Here is a 10,404-nt window from a genome sequence, read left to right on the forward strand (position 1 = left end):
ATATAACAAAAATAGGCAATAAATAATTAAATAAATCACCAAGTTAGAACTCTAATATTTAGACATATTAATCACAATATTAATAAGCCTAAAGGCCATTGCTTCTATGTTATCCATTCCATCCATCATGACGAATTTGAGTAAATATGGTAGTGATGCCATTGTATGGGAAATGTTTTGTGTACCGAATGAGTCATGTCATGATTTGACAATGGCTAGTTTGTAGCCTAAACAATTATACTATGGCCCCTGGTAGAAACATGAGCATGTGACTAACTAGGATCCCGAAGTGCAATATTCTTTGTCATCCATTGCCTCATTGGCTAATTTATTTGCTTCACCATTTGCATCCCAGTAAATGTGATTGGAAATATAAGAATCAAATTTCTTCAATAGTTCTTTTTCCAAATCTATAAATGCTTTTAACTTCTAATTAGGGGTGGACCCCTTCCTCAATGCATTTATGACCAAAGAAAAATCTCCCTCAATTTTGACTCTTTCAATCCCTAGTTTCTTACAAATATTTAAACCATGTATTAATGCAAAGAATTTTGTATTGTTGTTTGACCCTATAGGTAAAGATTTTAAAAATTCACCTACCATGAATCCATCCCATGAGATCACTAAACAATCTATACCAAAAGGGCTAGAGTTACCCCTTGATGCTCCATCAAAATCCAACTAAACTACCCTATTTGTGGAGGTTTCCACATTACCTGAGCTCTCTACAATTATGATTCCTTGCCCCCTAGGGAATTACTGCAACAATACCAAGGCTATTCCACCAAAATCTGGTATCCCACTTTGTGAAGGAGGAGTGGTAGTTATTTTAATTCAAAACTCTACTATTTTTCACTTCCATGATTGTTGCTTCCACTTTGTTAAGGAAAGAAGAAAAAGAATCATTTCCTTATCTTGAAAGATTCTTTTAAATTCATTTCTTACCAAATTTCTCATATTAGGATTGAAGGGTTGATCACCCAAAGACATGCCAAATGACACCAATTTATATAAGTAGGGCCAACATTTGAAAAAAATAAGAATGTTATTTGGGATGGTGCAACTCTACCCCAACTTTGCACACAACTATCTCTAGAACTCTTGAGAAAATGGGCAACCAAGAGGTAGATGATCAATCGACTCTTCATTGTTTTTTCATAAAGCATACCTCGATGGACTTTGGTATCTGTTGTCGCAAAAGTTCAACCCGCTTGATGAACAACCTTGATCATTAACCTTGTGCAACATGGAAACAACCTCCCAAGTGTGGGACTTGCAGAAGTGAGGTTGAGTCTCTGGAGAAGGCCGACTTCCTTTCCAATCTGAGTGCAAGTGTTAGACTAACCCAACACTGAAATATCTATTCTACTAGTTTTGAGAGGGAAAAGGGAGAAAGAAGGGATTCTTGGAAGAGGGGGAAATGAGGTTCACACCTAGATTGAAATGATGATCTTCCTCGCCTGTAACTGCACAAAACATCAATAAGAACTACCTCAGGGTATGCACACCATTCTATCTTAATTAGCTTCCTGAGTGAAGGTTGGAATTCTTGTAGGATGGCAAGAGGAACTGAGATTAGTTCACATGTAACATCTGAAGGGGAATCAACACGGTCACATGCACTAAGGAAGCAAAATAAGAATGCATTCAAACAACAAGGTAAACCTATAAATGCATGTAAAATTCATCTTATTCAAAACAATAATCAATTAGAAACAAGGGAAATCACGAATCCCTTCTAACCAAAGAATCTAACAAATAAGACAATGAAATAACACAATCAAGCAATAGGAATTAAAATAATCAAATGAAATCGAAACTCCCTGTCCCAAGATTGCGTACTGCTTCCATTGCTCTTCTCCTTTCTGTGGTATGATGGCTCTCAGATATTGCGCTGGTAACCTGCAAGTGACACAAAGATTCAAAGTTCGTGATTCAGAGAAAATGTCCAGGATTCAAGAGGATTGAAATGGAGATTGAATGCTCAATTTATAGATAATTGGAGAAGATTGATTAAAAGGTGGAACAAATTGATCAAGAGGTGGAACTCAGGTGAGCTCAAATGAAAATTGATAGTTGAACTGCTGATTGTAGGAGTGAAACTCAATAGATTGAATAGATTAATTGAGTCAACTGATTAAGAAAAAGTTGATTGAAGGAAGAAAAAGAATGATTGGGAGAAATAAAGAAGATGACAAAGAAAGCTTAATTTAGAAAAAGCTAACTGAAAGATAGAAATAGAGATTGGAGAGATAAATGATTAATTAATTGATTGATTTAATTAATTAATTTAGCATGTGCTTGCATTTATATTTAGATTTTCAATTTAATCTTTGCATGATATTTAATTCAATTTAGTATTTGAATATATTTAGAACTTGACTTTGATTTTTAACTTGGTTTTTGAAATCATGCACATGTATTTGAATTTGGAAGAAATTAGAAGAATATGAAATTAAATGAAATTAGAATTTGGGGATTTGGAAATGGAAGATTTAAAGAAACTATTTAATTATTTAGAAATGGAATTTAATTAAATAATAAAGATTATCTAATTTAAAGGATTAAATCATAATTAATTAAATAATAAATATTTAATTAATATTTAGAAAAGGGTTGAATGATTAGATGATTAGAGATAGAAATTGAATAATTAGTAATTTATTTAAATAATAAAGATTATTTAAATTGGGGAATTAATCAGAATTAATTAAATAATAAATATTTAATTAACATTTAGAAAATGGTTAAAATGATTAAATGATGATAGAATAGGAAATAGAATAAATAGTAAGATTATGAGGAAATATGGAATTAAAAGAAATTAAATAAAATGAATTTAGAAGAATAATTAGTTAACTTAATTAAATAATTAAAGAATTATTTAATCAATTAGAGGAATAATTAGTAGATGATCAATGAGATATTTTTAGGTGTCTACATTTGCCCCTCTTTGAGACAATGTTGAAATGACGTTGTTTCAAAGGAAATGAAAAAAATTCAGCCCCAGTATGCCCCGGTGATACTTAGGGTGTAATGCCCCCTCGAGAGATTGTTTGTGCATTAGATACATGAATGATCTCTTGAAAAAAGAAGAATGTGAGATGAAAGATAGAAGAATGGTTAGTTGATTAGAGATAGAGATAGGTGATGTGAAGATGATATTGAGATAGAATATGAGAGAATGGATTGATGAAAGAAATAGAATGAAAGATGAGAATTAAAAGCAATTGAAGATGATTGAAATGAGATGATAGATTGAAAATTATTTAGAAAGAGATGATGAGAAAAGAATCAGCAAACTAGCAAAAGCAAATGAGATGAAATTGAATTAATCACGAACCTGTGTCATTTATTTTATTGCGCAATATATATTCATCACTGAACCTTATTATTGAACAATGGAGCTTAACACATCAGAGTATAAGGAACCAAGATGTAAGGATATCTCATTGAAGAAACAAACACGTAGCAGACAAGCAACAAACAAAGAAAAAGATAATGCCCATCATGGCTCCTCTAGTCACTTGTGGACATCCTTGAGTAGTATAGGAACAATATCTATCGCCAAATGATAAAAGATAAAGACTGACCCAGACAAAATTCAGCAGCTATACTGACCTCGTGCCTTCGTTCTCAGTTGCTTGATGTGATGGTTGATAATGTCTGATCTCAGAAAGTTGCGGACCCCGTTTATGACTGACCTGTCTGATTTCGAGTGTATCCTCTTCTGTTTAAGACAAGATAATGATCACTTTGATATGGATATGATACGATTGATAAGACAGTTTGATCAGTTGATTGCAGATGTTTGACTGGATAGTCATATCCTTTGTTAACTTTGTGCGAAGTGTTTGTTGGATATCTGCTAGGGTATTTGTTTCTCACAAGACATTTTATTGCAAGTTTTTCTGATTGATTGATTTTCGATTTTTAGTTCTTTTCCAAGAGCTTTTTCGATGTTTTTGGAGTATGTAGATCGATATTTGAATGTTTTTGATATTTTTTTCAGGATCATATTTGAATGTTTTTGGATTTTGAGTTTTTTTTTCAATGTTTTTGAATTTTGAGTTTTTTAATGTTTTTGAATTTTGAGTTTTTCACTGTTTTTGAATTTTAAGTTTTTCAATGTTTTTTGGATTTTGTGTTTTTCAATGTTTTTGGATTTTGAGTTTTTCAATGTTTTTGAATTTTGAGTTTTCCAATGTTTTTTTGGGGGGATTTGTTCAGGACTTTATCTGATTTTTAGGATTTTTTCAGTTTTGCCCCCAGCGTGCATACCTGTATGACATGATGATCTACAAAATGTATGTGGAGACAAATGAATGTTTTTACATGCCCTATGTGAATGCAATATGCATGATGAAGATGCCTTTCCTATTCGAACAAGGTTGATTGTGTTTGTTTTTAGCATTTGTAATACACCAATTGAAATGGAGGTGCAAAACATTTCATAGATAAACAGTCAATCGATCCCTAAGGTCCCTTGGAAAATTCAAATCAACACACTTAGTGACTAGGATTTACAAATGGAGACGCAAAAAACTTCCCCATTGGTTCTTGAAACTTTGATCTTCTTTTGCCCATGTGTGTGCAAATGAGTTAATTCCTTCTCTTGTGTTCACTAAAGATCCTTAGCATCCTATATGACTAGCTATATGGATTATCCTAACTTCAAAAGCATCCCGAATAGAGCCTCGCTACCAGCAAGCCTTGAGAGCTCCGACGAGGTTATAGACTGTAATTTCTCAAATATTGCTCCATTGCCAGTAGGCGTTCATAGCCCTGATGGAGTTACTTGCATGTTCCCATAGTCAAGCTTTTTATCGCACTTTCTATACATGATATTTTAGTTATATATCATTGCTCTTTTGCCTTGAGGTGGATATTTGGCATAGCTCTTTTTTTTTCTTGCCTTGACTTGTAAGTAATGAAACCTACTTGGGTGTGACAATTACAGCAATGCTGAAGCAAAATTTTAGATTTTTCACTAGTCATATGATCAACTAGGTGTCTATAATGAATTAAAGATCTTCTCAATGTGTGAGATATAGCAATTGATAGATTGTGGGTTAACAAGTCTCAAATAGTGAAATTGCTACCCAACCATAAGTAAAGCGTCGTCACAGGGTAATGTTGAAAATGAATGACCTAAGGACCTCAAAGTTTTCATGTCCGAATATCTAAGAAAGGAGATGACCCTTGTTTCTCTTAGATGCAAACAGATGATAAACTTGGACAGTTGCCTTGTTTTATTGATGCTGCTATATGTAATTGCCGAAACTTTTGAGAATGCAATGCATTTGAAAAGAAACTATATGTAATGCAAATGTTTTAAATGATATGATATGCAATGTAGAAAGTAAAAACCTAAACTACACAACCCTTAGGTATAATATCGCTTAAGGTGCATGTTGTTCATAGGGTCAGACAGTGGATCTCCCTCCATGGTAGCCAAATTATATGCTCCATTGCCTATGACCCTTGTTATAATGAAAGGACCTAGCCAATTAGGTTCGAATTTCGCTGGACTTTCTCGTTCCGCTTGGTTCCTTTGATTCTCTTTAAGTACTAGATCTCCCACTTGAAAAGTTCGTGGGCGGACCCGTTTATTATAACTTTATCTCAGTCTGTTTTGATATCCTTGTAGATGGTTAAATGTTGTTTGTCTTTTTTCATCAAGGGTTTTGAGTTCCTGTAACCTTGATACCCTATAGTCTTCCTCTGATATGATGTTCTGTAAGGAGACTCTTAGAGACGGTATTTCTATTTCAATGGGGAGTATCGCTTCTGTACCATAGACCAAGGAATATGGTGTTGCTCCTGTAGGTGTGCGTACTCCTATTCTGTAAGCCTAGATACTTATGTTCTGTAAGCCTAGAGAGCGGGATTTAACTGGAGATGCCAGTCCCGTCCTGTGTTAGTGACTACTTTCTTAAGAATTTTCAATATTGTTTTATTTGTAGCCTATGCTTGTCCATTACTTTGTGGATAATATGGCGTGGCAAATCTCTGTTGTATGTGGAATTTGTCACACAACTCTTTTACTTCCTGGTTTTTAAATGGATGCCCGTTATCTGTAACAAAGCACATTGGAACTTCGTATCTACATATAATGTAGTTGAGCATGAATTTTTCTATCTGCTTTCTAGTGGTGTATGTTAGAGGAATTGCCTCAACCCATTTGGTAAAGTATTTAGTGGCTGTTAATATAAACTTGTGCCCATTGGAAGAAGTAGGGTTGATTTTACCCACTAGATCTAATCCCCATTGTGAAAATCGCCATGGTGATGTGATGGATTGAAGATCTTGTGCTGGTGCATGAATAAGGTCTCCATGCATTTGGCATTGTTTACACTTCTGTACATACTTGTAAGCGTCCTTTTCCATGGTTGGCCAGTAATAACCCGTTCTCAACAATTTCTTTGACAATGGCGGACCGCTTTGGTGAGCCCCACATATTCCATCACGGACTTCTTTTAAAGCAAGGTGTGCCTCATTCTCATCCATGCATCGGAGAAGAGTTCCATCAAAACCCTTTCTATATAAAGTATCAGCTATAATGGTGTACCTAGATGCCTGACGAATAAATGTCTTCTTTTGATTCCTGGACAGATCCAGTGATATGTATTGAGTATGTAAATATGTATATGTTTCTTTGTACCAAGGTGATTCTGGACCCACGATTGCACATACATATTATGATAGGGGAGTCTCATATGCAGGTAGCATCAACTATTCTATGATGAACTCAAACCGAGTTTTGTTAGCAGGCATATTCAGAAGAGATCCTATGGTAGCCATTGCATCTGCTGCCTTGTTTTGTATCCTTGGGATCTGTTCGAAGGTAATTTTGCTGAAGTGCTCCTTGTAATCTTTGACCAACTTCTTATAAGGCATGAGTCTGTCATCCTTCGTGTTGTAATCATCATTGACCTAGTTTACAATCAACTGCAAATCACCATAGACCTGTAACTCTTGTATTTTCCATTGTACAGCTGTACGAAGCCCTATGAGGAGAGCTTCATATTCAGCCATATTGTTGGTGCATTGGAAATTGATCCTAAATGTTTTAGGTATAATGTCCCCTTGAGGAGTAATGAAGATAATCCCTTCTCCAGATCCATGACTTGTATATGACCCATCAAAGTATAACTTCCACATTACTGAGGCAGTTAATGTAAACACGGATTCGTTTGGAAAGTCTATCAGTAACGAGTGATTGTCTTATATAGGAGCCTCTACTAATTGATCTGCTATAATTTGTCCTTTGATGGCTTTTCTATCTATGTATTCTATATCAAACTTGCTCAAGATCATAACCCACTTAGCCAATCGCCCGGTCAATGTTGCTCTGCTCAATAGGTACTTGAGTGGGTCAAAGCGTGCAATGAGTTGTACCTTATGACTCAACATGTAATGGTTGAGCTTTTGGGATGGAAAGATTATTACTAATAATGCTCGCTCTATGGGGGTATAATTAAGCTCATAGCCGACCAGAGTCCTACTTATATAATAAATGGCTCTTTCTTTTCCAATTTTGTCATGTTGTGCCAATAGAGCTCCTAGAGCTGAGTTCATTGCTGATATATATAACAATAGAGGTTGTCCTGGAATAGGAGATATTAACACTGGTGTGTTCAAAAGATAATCTTTCAAAGCTTGGAAAGCTTCCTGGAATTGTTCTATCCATTTAAAAGTAACTCCTTTCCTGAGTAAATGCGGGAATGGGTATCTGCCAACTGTGCTATGAATCTCCTTATGGATTTCACTCTTCCTTGTAACCCTCTAAGTTGTTTAAGTGTTGACAGAGGTTGCATATCAATGATTGCCTTGACCTTGGTAGGGTCTATTTCAATTCCTCTGTTTGATACTATAAACCCTAACAGTTTACCTGTTGTTACGCCAAACACACACTTCTTCAGGTTTAATCTGACATTATATTGTTCCAACCGATCAAATATTTGTGTAAGAACTGCAAGGTGACTTTCTCTTGTTTGTCATTTAACCAATATATCATCCACATAATCTTCCATTATATTGTGGATCATGTCATGAAACAATGTTGTCATGGCTCTTTGGTATGTTGCTCTGGCAATTTTGAGACCAAATGGCATCACATTCTAGCAGTATGTTCCCCATGGGCATGTAAAGATCATTTTATGTTGATCTTCTGGTGCAATTTTAATCTGGTTGTATCCTGAAAAACCATCCATTAAGGATAGCATCTCATTTCCAGCTGTTAGGTCAACTATCATGTTGATATTGGGTAGCCGGAAGTCATCCTTAGGAGAAGCTTTATTTAGATCCTAAAAATCAACACAGATTCTTATGCCTCTTGTGGGCTTAGTCACAGGTACCAGGTTGGATATCCATTCCGCGTAGTCAATAGGTCTAATAAAACCTACATCCAACAACTTTTGTAGTTCTAATTTAACCAGTAATGCGATACTTGGATACATTTTTCTCAATTTTCGCTTGTAAGGTTTAACTCTTGGTATCAAAGGTAAGTGATGCAACGCTAATTCAGAGTCTAAGCCTGGCATGTCTGCATAGGACCAAGCAAAGTTGATAGGTCGTTGTTTGAAAAAATGAATGAATCTATCTTTTTCTTCTTTGCTTAGTGATTTTGCCAAATGGATGTTATGTACAACCTCCCCTTCTGCTATGTTTACTTCTTATGTTTCCTTTGTAAGTAATGTTGACCTTTCTCTTTCCATAGGAAGATTACCCAAGTCACTTTTGTCATTATGGGTAGTTTGATCCTTATCTTCTGTTGCAAAAGTACTTTCTTCTCCAAAGTATGGCGTTCTATTCAGGTCTATAACAAACCTTGCTTTATGATCACTTTGTGGAAATCCCTCTCTGACTCCTAGAAATTCTGAAATTGCTTCATCATTTTCAAACCAATCTAGCATTGGTTTTCCTTCTTGCCCCCAATCAATCAAGTGTGAATGCACTAGGGGTAAATCATTACTCCCTTCTGTAGTAGACTTTGATAACATGAAGACTTGATTGTTTGACTGACTTTGTGTATCTTCATCCTGTATAAGCCTTATTTGATTCCTTAAAATTACACTTTCTGGTGGGCTAGAATCATGGAGTGATAAGAATTCATAGTCATGAGATTCTGTCTCACTTTCAATATATGTTTCATCATATGAGCTATCATCACACATTTCTTCTTGTTCTTGCCTCTAATTTTGTTGTAGATTGACTGGTCTTCTTTGGACATTAGTTACCCTTCTTAAGCCTGGTATAAGCCTTTGCAATCTTTCTTCATCTATTTCATTGGGTTGAGCTTGAGTGGCTTCTCGTGGTAGAAGTAGTTACAATAACCATGGGTGGGATTCGGGTGGTGGTGGTAAACCTGCATCTGTTGCCACATTAGCCTGTACTGTTGTGTCAACAACTGCATCATTTTGTAACTCAGTGGTAGGTTCTTGCAGGAGTTGTCTCATGTCTTCTCCATCTGATTCTGCATTAGGTGATGTAGGTACCTGATTACTTGTTTGAGATGAAGATGGAAGTGCCTGTATCGACAAATTCTTTTGTGATATGAAATCTGATGGTTTGCTTGGTCGATTTAGTATATCAAGAGTACGTTGTCTTGCTTCAGTGATATGTTGTACATGCTTGTATCCCAATCCTTGATTCCCTGGATTATCATTAGGAATAATAGGTTCTAGTCTTCCTTGTTTCTGTAACCCAAGGCCTGTGGTACCATCATATCCATGTCTTTGGAGTATTTTGAATTCATTGCCATACTGATCTGTGTGTAATTTGGGTATTGTTATATGATCTTCTTCTCTATATATCCAATGGTTAACATCTTCGTTCAGGGATTCTTCTTGTAAGCCACCCATCTAATGAAAGAGCACGAGTCTGTATATCTGACAATTTCTTTTCCTTTGTCCTATTTTTGTACTATAGTGTGAGGTTTCCAAAAGGACTTAGGAGAAAGAGACAATTGTTTCCCACTTAAAGTATTTGCAATAGAATACCCTCCACAACCCATATCTTTGATTTGTAAGGAGGATGTTGTAGGCATTTCCTTTTTTGTTTCTGTGATCTTTAATGTTTCCAATTGTGTAGTGAGAGGTGTGGCCTGATTGATAGGTACCTGATTATCCACACTGTCTTTCAGGTAATTGCAATGTTGGAATGGATTTGGATCACCCTTTATGGTGATTTCAATACCATTGTATGGGAATTTGACACATTGATGAAATATGGATGGTACTGCTTGCATGGTATGGATCCATGGGCAGCCCAATAACATGTTATATCCCAGTTCTTTGTCCAAGACTTGAAAAGCGACCTCTGTTGTTATAGGTCCTACTTGTACAGGTAATGTTACAATGCCTTTTGATGGATGCTCTTCATCATCGTAAGCCTTGATAT

Source organism: Cryptomeria japonica, chromosome 10, assembly GCF_030272615.1.
Source record: "Cryptomeria japonica chromosome 10, Sugi_1.0, whole genome shotgun sequence".
NCBI lineage: Eukaryota > Viridiplantae > Streptophyta > Pinopsida > Cupressales > Cupressaceae > Cryptomeria > Cryptomeria japonica.